At 44.2% G+C, this 9,019-nt stretch overlaps 1 protein-coding gene across 22 annotated transcripts in view; it reads left to right on the top strand.

The window, feature by feature from the left end:
- The first annotated feature begins 944 nt into the window (after positions 1-944).
- The window catches only part of tbl1x (transducin beta like 1 X-linked), a 195,495-nt gene continuing 187,420 nt past the window's right edge, over positions 945-9,019 (top strand). For 8 of the 22 annotated variants that reach the window (XM_062975284.1, XM_062975279.1, XM_062975273.1 and 5 more), the window contains exon 1: positions 1,110-1,329. The gene's annotated coding sequence lies outside the window, so the exon portion shown is untranslated. Of the gene's footprint in view, positions 1,062-1,109; positions 1,330-4,104; positions 4,641-9,019 lie in introns of those variants that run through there. The other 14 variants (XM_062975287.1, XM_062975277.1, XM_062975272.1 and 11 more) reach the window with 6 other exon arrangements.

Raw genomic sequence — 9,019 nt, 5'->3', positions numbered from 1 at the left:
AATGTCATCTTTTTATATAAAACAACTCAAATGAGTGCTGGAGAGACCTTGAATATCTATGAAATGGCAGGAGGCTAGAGCTGGGTATACCTACATATCAGTGCAGTTTTCTGAATATTTTAACACCATATTTGATTGAATCTGAGGATGTACACTCATGAATCTGAAGGCTAGCTGTACCAGGTAGGTAAAGGTCAAGGTTTTCCCTTGACATTAAGTCTAGTTGTGTTTGACTTTGAGGGTTGGTGCTCATCTCCATTTCTAAGCCGAAGAGCCGTCATTGTCCGTAGATACGTCCAAGGTCATGTGGCTAGCATGACTGTATGGAACGCCATTACTTTCCTGCCAGACGGGTACCTATTGATCTACTCACATTTGCATTTTTTCTAACTACTAGGTTGGCAGAATCTGGGGCTCACCCCACTCCCCAGATTAGAAACCACCAACCTTTCGGTCAGCAAGTTTAGCAGTCAGCGGTGTAACCCGCTGCGCCATTGGGGTTTTTGGCTGTACCAGGTACTTTGGGCTATATTTCAAAAGAAGGAACTGGCAAAACCACCTTTAAAAACCTTATAAAATCATGAAGTCACTATTAGTGATGTGGTATAAATTTTTAGATGTTGGACTACGATTCTGGTCATGGAAATCCACTGGATGACATTGGATTAATCAGTGTCTCTGAGGAAGACAAAGGCACCTTACAAATCATGTCAAGAAACCCCCATGATAGGATCACCTCCCCTCAAGAAAGGACTTGAGGCCCCCCAAGAATAATACCATAAATCAACAAGCAACTTGTAGGCACATACATATGTACCTGGCAGGAACAGGGCTGCCTGCTAGATCAACACATTCCATGGTTAAAATGAGCAGGCGCTTTTTTGCTGCGCAGCTCATCGGGAGTGCATGGTAGCGGAGGAATGTGTCACAGTAATGCAGAGAGCTGTAATGATGTCAACTTGTTATTTACTTTCCAAATCTGAATGACTGAGCAAGGCGAAAGGAGAATCAATCAGCCACAATGTGACCCTGCAGGCGGAAAAAACACAGCACTCTCACCAGTAAGAGGTTGGGGGATGGAAAGCACATGTAACCAGGGCAATGTTGCATCATTTACTTGCATTGCTTTTTGTACTGCTCCCTTTTTTCCCCTCTCCCTCTCGCGATTGAATGTTATAGCTCTGTATGAAAGCTGTACAAGCCTAGAGAAAAATAAGGAAAGGAAAGGCTAATTCGAGACAAAAGGACATCAACATCTGTTTCTAGGGTTGAATGGCAGCTCATATGTAATAAAACCCTATTCTGCTGAATCACAATTATGGAGACAGTGTAAGTCCATATTTTAATGTGCTATAATTATTTCAGAGCAGCAATGTTTATAAATCACAAATAAAGTACAGAGGGGATATAAATATTATGGGTAGTAACCTGCTTTTGATAGGTGAACTCCTAATTATATAATTACAGATTTAGAAAAGCATAAACTGTGTCTTCTGAGAACCTTGATCAGGTCAGATTGTGAAAAAAAGACACCAGTTTGGTTTAGGACTTTCTGAAAGAACTTTTTAGAAATTGGGATTAAAAATAACAGAGCATGGATATTGTGACATTCATTGCCTGACTGCTTAGAGAGGAGTTTTGTGCAGGATATATACTTGTGTGTGCGCATGATATCTATATGTATGTGTGCCTGCAATATTTATCTGTATGTATGAGCGACATTTATTGCTAAGCATCTGGTAAGAACCTAATTTTTGCATTTCCTGTAATCAGATTCCCTTCCCCACCCCCATCCCTTCCTATCCTTTCCTATAGAGATTGCCTGTATGTGGAAATAATATCGATATTGGGGGGAAAAACAACACTCCAGATATGGATGTGAGGTGTGCTTTTAAAATAAACATGTTAAACATATATGAATACTACTGTTTTACCTATAGCAATTGCTGTATGTTATCGTTTCACTAAGGGATACTGTGAATTTATGATGTTGACTGTTTACTGTCCATGTTTTGTTCTGCAGTTGTTATATTTTACATGTTATACCTTGAGTGTTCTGTGAGCCGCCCCGAGTCCCTCTGGGAGATGATGGCAAGATATAAATAGATTATTATTATTATAATATCTATATACATTTTGGCTGACTCCACTGGGTGAGCATTTGACAAGTGTGGGGGAAGGAAAGGAAGGCAGAACTGTTTTGCTTTTAGTGGCACCAAACCAGCTGCCTCATCACACTAGAGCAGGCATGGGCCAACTTCGGCCCTCCTGGTGTTTTGGACTTCAACTCCCACAATTCCTAACAGCCGGTAACTTGCCCTTGCCTGCCCTATACACACACACACATATATGCATGCACCCACATATATACTTACACAGGGTGTCCCAAAAGTCTCCATACATAAGAAAAAATAACAAACTCACATTATATTATATTTTTAACATTGTAAATATTTTAGAATTTTATATGTGTGCATATATGTGTATATATGTATGTATACACACACACACACACACACACACACACACATTATACTTTCAGATATCCAATACAAAGATAATATTTTGTAACATTTTGTAATGTGTATTTTGTCACTGTAAGTGCCTTTGGTTACACTTTCCCCATGTATGCTGATTTTTGGGACACCCTGTGTATGTGCAGGGTATCTCCTCCCCCCCCCCCCCCCGCACACACACACAGTATAATCCCCTCTCTGGTAGATGATGGCGGGATATAAATAGATTATTATTATTATATGTATATATATTTTTGCTGACTCCACTGAGTGAGGATTTGACAAGTCTGGGGGAACAGAAGGAAGGCAGAACTGTTTTGCTTTTAGTGGCACTAAACCTCATCACACTAGAGCAGGCATGGGCAAACTTGGGCCCTCCGGATGTTTTGGACTTCAACTCCCATAATTCCTAACAGCCCAGAGGACCCAAATTTGCCCATGTCTGCACTAGAGCATGAATCCACTATAAATCCGGTTTCTGCCTCCTGCAGAATTCTGGGGTTTGCAGTTTGTTGTGGCCCAAACTGCAGTTTGGTATCTGGCTGAGCTGTTTAAAACCCCTTCCTTAAATTAAAGTGGATCTAAAGTGGATCCAAGCTCTAGTGCAGTGGTTCTTATGCTGCGGGTCCCCAAGTGTTTTGGCCTACAACTCCCAGAAATCCCATTCAGTTTACCAGCTGTTAGGATTTAGTATGTTTTAATGTATTATATATTTTATGATTTTTATGTTTATATGTTTTAAATGTATTTATTTGTGTGATTGTATTTTATTGTGTATTGCTGGGCTTGGTTCCCATGTGAGCTGCCCAGAGTCCCTCCGGGGAGATGGGGCGGGATATAAGAATAAAGTTGTTGTTGTTGTTATTATTATTTATATAAATGTATTTATGCGATTGTATTTTATTGTGTATTGCTGGGCTTGGTCCCCATGTGAGCTGCCCAGAGTTCCTCCAGGGAGATGGGGTGGGATATAATAATAATAATAATAATAATAATAAATATTAATGTATTCATGTGATTGTATTTTATTGTGTATTGCTGGGCTTGGTTCCCATGTGAGCTGCCCAGAGTCCCTCCGGGGAGATGGGGCGGGATATAAGAATAAAGTTATTATTATTATTATTATTATTATTATTATTATTATTATTATTTATATACATGTATTTATGCGATTGTTTTTTTTATTGTGTATTGCTGGGCTTGGTTCCCATGTGAGCTGCCCCCACATGGGATGGGTTATTATTATTATTTCTGGGAGATGAAGGCCAAAACATCTGGGGACCCACAAGTTGAGAACCACTGCTCTAGTGCGATGAGGTCCCTAGTCTCCATAATAATCCTTAAAAGTGACTAAGGAGTTACTTCAGGACACAGGGCTGGGGAAGAAAGGGAGAAGAGGGGCTGCTCTTGGAGGTGCCAGGTATTTTTTAATGCAAAGTAGAGAGAGAGAGAGAGAGAGAGAGAGAGAGAGAGAGAGAGAGAGAGAGAGAGAGAGAGAGAGAGAGCGCACACACCCGCACAGCCCTTTACTTAGGATCAATATACTGATTTCCAGACCCATTGGGTGTCTCTAAGAACCCCCCCCCCCTTTCCTTCCTTCCTTGGATGGGTCTTGTTGGTGGCACCCTGGTTGTGATGAGGAGCTCTGCTGCTTGCCTGCCTGCCTGCCATCTCTGGGGGAAGCCTCTCCCTTGGCTGACTTGCACACACATACACAGCACACACACACTTCCCAAAGACACACAAACTGCGAGGGAAGGAGTGAGCGGTGTCGGCTGCACCTCCTGACCGCCATCTCGCCCCCAGAAAACTTTCCCCCGCTTCCCCACTCTCGGGGACTTCCTCTGGAGCTTTTGTGTGTGGGGGGAAGAAGAGGAGGAGGAGGAGGAGGAGGAGGGCCGGGCTGGATCTTGCCAAGCTTTGCCTCCACGCTTTGGGGAGGAAAAAGACGGCGGAGGAGAGTGTCCCACCCGCCAAAGGGCGCCTGTCCCTGGGGGCGGCGCTTCTTCATCAACATCACCATCACTATTATTGGGGGGCACCCGAGTTGAGGCACCGCCTCCCTGAGGGGACCTTTCGTGGAGGGAGGTGAGTGAGCGCGCGAGAAAGCCAGCCATTGAGTGGGTGAGTGGCCTTGGTTGCCTTGCCTTGCCTTGCGGTTGGGGGCTGGGCGAGAGTCTCCTTAAGGGATCCCCTCCCCCTCCCACCCAACTTCCTCGTGTCCCCCGCGCGGCGTGGAGGCCTCGTGGGCGCCTTACGCGGGGGGTGGCTGCCCACTCCTTCCTCCCTCAGGTGTCTTGCTCGGGCTGCGGTTATTATAAGGCCCCCCGGCACGGTTTGGAGGGGGGGGCCTTGACTCCCACACTCTCCACAAATTGTGTCAAATGTGATTGAGGGGAGCAGGGGGCTGTATGACGTCTAAGCGTGCACTAGGGGAACCCCGCTTGTCTGTCTGTCTTTCTGGACTCTGGAGGGGAAGTCTTGGGAAGCCGGCGGAGGGGGGAAGGGAGGCTAGGAGCCGCCTTTCCTTTGGCCTGGGCCCTTGTGGCCTTTTCTGGGGCCTTTGGGGAGGGGAGGGAGGGCCTCTCCATGCCATTGGGAGGGAAGCAGGGAGGGCCGAACTTGGAGGTGAAGGCCCTGGGGTGGCTGCATAGAGACACCCAATAATAATGATGATGATAATGATAATAGAGGTTAAGGTTTCCCCCTTTACATTAAGTCTAGTTGTGTCTGACTCTTGGGGGTGGTGTTCGTCTTCATTTATAAGACGAAGAGCCGGCGTTGTCCGTAGACAAGGTCATTTAGCCATTGGCATGACTGCATGAAGCGCCATTATCTTCCTGCCAGAGGCGGTAACTATTGATCATTCACATTTGCATGTTTTTGAACTGCTACGTTGGCAGAAGCCGGGGTTAACAGCGGGAGCTCACCCCGCTCCTTGGATTCGAACCGCTGACCTTTCGGTCAGCAAGTTCATCAGCTCAGTGGTTTAACCAGCTACGCCACCAGGGGGCTCCTAATAATACTATTAGTAAAGGTAAAGGTTTCCCCTGACGTTAAGTCCAGTCATGTCTGACTCTGGGGGTTGGTGCTCATCTCCATTTCTAAGCCGAAGAGCCGGCGTTGTCCATAGACACCTCCAAGGTCCATGTGGCCAGCATGACTGCATGGAGCGCCGTTACCTTCCCGCCGGAGCAGTACCTATTGATCTACTCACATTGGCATGTTTTCGAACTGCTAGGTTGGGAGAAGCTGGAGCAACTGTGGGCACTTACTCCACTCCCGGGATTTGAACCTGGGACCTTTTGGTCTGCAAGTTCAGCAGCTCAGTGCTTTAACACACTTCGCCACCAGGGTTCCTTAATAATACTATTAGTAAGTGCAAAAGGCCACCTTACTTGGGTCTGCGCGCATCATTTGAAAATACATCACACCGTCCTAAATGCTTGGGAAGCGTTCAACTTGTGATTTTGCGATACGAAATCCAGCATCTACATCTCATTCGCTCTGCCATACTGTGTTTTTGTGTCAGTAAAATAATAATATTTATTTATCGTGTCAGAAGCGAACCGAGGGCACGGTTGTAATGTATTGAAAAACACAATACAAAGTTAAAAACTTGGCATTAGACTAAATGTCACGTGATGTATATAGAGAGTTTTTATCATATTTATAAGTGTTTTATTTAACTTACTATATGGAGTGTAATCATGTTTTATCAAGCCTTTTTGTTTGGTTTGGTACTGTGATATAGCCTAAGGGCTAATCAATAAATGTATTACTATTACTAAATATCCTTTGACAGGTAGCTAGCCACTTGGAGTGCCTCTGTTGTTGCTATATGAAGGTCCTCCATTGTGCATGTGGCAGGGCTCAGGCTGCGTTGTATTCGGTGGCCTCTGGTTTGCTTTTCTCCACACTTGCATGTTGTGGACTCCACTTTGTGGCCCCATTTCGTAAGGTTAGCTCTGCGCCTCGTGGTGCCAGAGCGCAGTCTGTTCAGTGCCTTCTAAGTCGCCTAGTCTTCTGTGTGCCCAGGAGGGAGTCTCATTCGGTATCAGCCACTGATTAAGGTTCCATGTTTTAGCCTGCCACTTTTGGACTTTTACTTGCTGAGGTGTTCCTGGGAGTGTCTCTGCAGATCTTAGAAAACTATTTCTTGATTTAAGGCGTTGGCGTGCTGGCTGATAACCGAACAAGATGGGCTGGAGATGTCACTGCCTTAGTCCTTTCATTATTGGCTGCTACTTCCCGGCGGATGTCAAGTTGTGCAATGCCAGCTAAACAGTATAATTTCTCCACTGGTTTTTTTCCATGTCAGGAGTGACTTGAGAAATTGCAAATCACTTCTGATATGAGAGAATTGGCCATCTGCAAGGACGTTGCCCAGGTGATGCCCAGATGTTTTCTCTACTGCTGTGGGGCGTAGACATCCTGTGATAATGCGGCATGTCTTATTTTAGGGCCACATCCACTGCTTAACATGGTGAGATGTGTTCCACACTGGGCATGCGTACTCAGCAGCATATTACTAATAATATTACAATATATTGATACAGTACAATATAGTAATTTATTACCAGTATTGTACTATGCTAATCATATAATATTGTATGTACATTTAATTTGTAAGCTGCTCTGAGTCCCCTTCGGGGTGAGAAGTGCGGCATATAAATGTAGCAAATAAATAAATAAATAAATAAATAGCAAAGTGCAAGAGCGTCAATGTCTTCTCTGTATCTGGTTGTGACATGAGAGAAGTCTCCCCGCAGGATCGTAACACAGCTGGGTGTCCCCTGGGTAACCTCTTTCTAGATGGCTGATTCTCTCATACCAGAAGTGACTTGCAGCATGTAACCAAACAGCATGCAACCAGTAGGCTGTTAGGAATTGTGGGAGTTGACATCCAAAACACCCGGAGGGCCAAAACTTACGCATACCTGCATGCGCTCACACATATACTTACACAGGGTGTCCCAAAAGTCTCCATACATAAAAAATAACAAACTCACGTTATATTATATTTTTAACATTGTAAATATTTTAGAGTTTTATATTATGTGTGTGTATATGTATATGTGTGCGCGCACATATTATACTTTCAGATATCCAATACAAAGATAACATTTTGTAATGCATATTTTGTCATTGTAAGTGCATTTGGCTACATTTTCCCCATGTATGATGACTTTTGGGACACCCTGTATATATGCAGGGTATCTCGCTCCCCCCCCCCCCCACGCACGGTATAACCCTCCTTATTATAAATCTGGATTTTTAATATTATTTCTCAACCCCAAGCCCCCAAGTGTAACTGTGTGGTGAAATTCCCCCAAATTTCCACATAGGTGAAAACATATCTCTGTCCTCTTTCTTTTCAGGGAATGATGAGAGGTTGGCTGCTGGCAATGGGCTGAATGGGATTTGGGGAGGAGGGGTATGTGTCATTTTTTAATGCCGTTTGGATTGTATTGTAAGATTCTTCTTCACCATGGCACACAAGATATAATTGTTTTTTTAAAAAATGACATTTACATTTTAGTGCCTTTGTGTGTTTTGAATTGTGTTGTGTCACGTTTGCTGTTAGCCGGCCCTTGAGTCTCTCTATACTGTCATTGAGGTCTGCACGGTTGAGCCGGGAGCAGTCTTGGTTGCCCTGACCCACAATTGTCATTAAAAATGGGTTCATGTTTTTCCTTAACCTACCAGTGATCTTCTATGATTGGCTCCTGGGATTGGGGTGGGGGGCTGGGAGGTCCTGTATATTTTATTTCAATGGGGAGATGTGGGGAAGAGGGGCATGAGCAATCTGCCTCAGGAAAACGGTGTGGGGTTTGCATAATCCTCCTCGAGGGGAGGAGGGGAATCCCATTCACTCACAAGGCTTGAATCAGCAAACCTTCAGCAGCTCACTGACTAGAGAGTGGCTAAGAAAACCAACTGGAGATACCTCCCCCACAATATCTTGTGCAAAATGTAGTGCTAGACAACTAGGGCCTTATTATTATTTGTGTTTTAAACCCTATTCTCTTGCAACTTGTTGCGTGCAAAGTTTGAAAATGTGAGTGGCTCTCCCTTCTTCGCAACACTTCCTGGGTTTTCACTCTCAAACTAGTACAGGTTGAGGGTCCTTTATCGAAAAATGCTCCATAATTGTTCCCATGGGTGGCTGAGATAGTAACCGCCTTGCTTCCTGATGTTTCAGTGTATGTATGCACAAAATTCTGTGTATAAAATTCCCTTCAGGCTATGTGTATAATGTGAAACAAAAATGAATTTTTGTGCTTAAACTTGGGTCCTATCTCCACAGTTTCTCATTAGGTACATGCAAATACAGTCTGATCCCCATATTTGCGAGACTGGTATCTGCAGTTTTATTTATTCATGTCCTATATCCTCTCTAGGCGTGCTCTAGATCCTCCAGTTTGACGCTATGGTATTCTTGAGTTGAAAAGCCTTCATTTTAACATATTATCTGTGGTTTTGTGTATTCACATGAAATT

This window comes from Anolis carolinensis, chromosome 3 (genome assembly GCF_035594765.1).
Source record: "Anolis carolinensis isolate JA03-04 chromosome 3, rAnoCar3.1.pri, whole genome shotgun sequence".
Lineage (NCBI taxonomy): Eukaryota > Metazoa > Chordata > Lepidosauria > Squamata > Dactyloidae > Anolis > Anolis carolinensis.
Note: the sequence above shows the minus strand (reverse complement) of the source record. Positions and strands in the feature narration are given on the sequence as shown.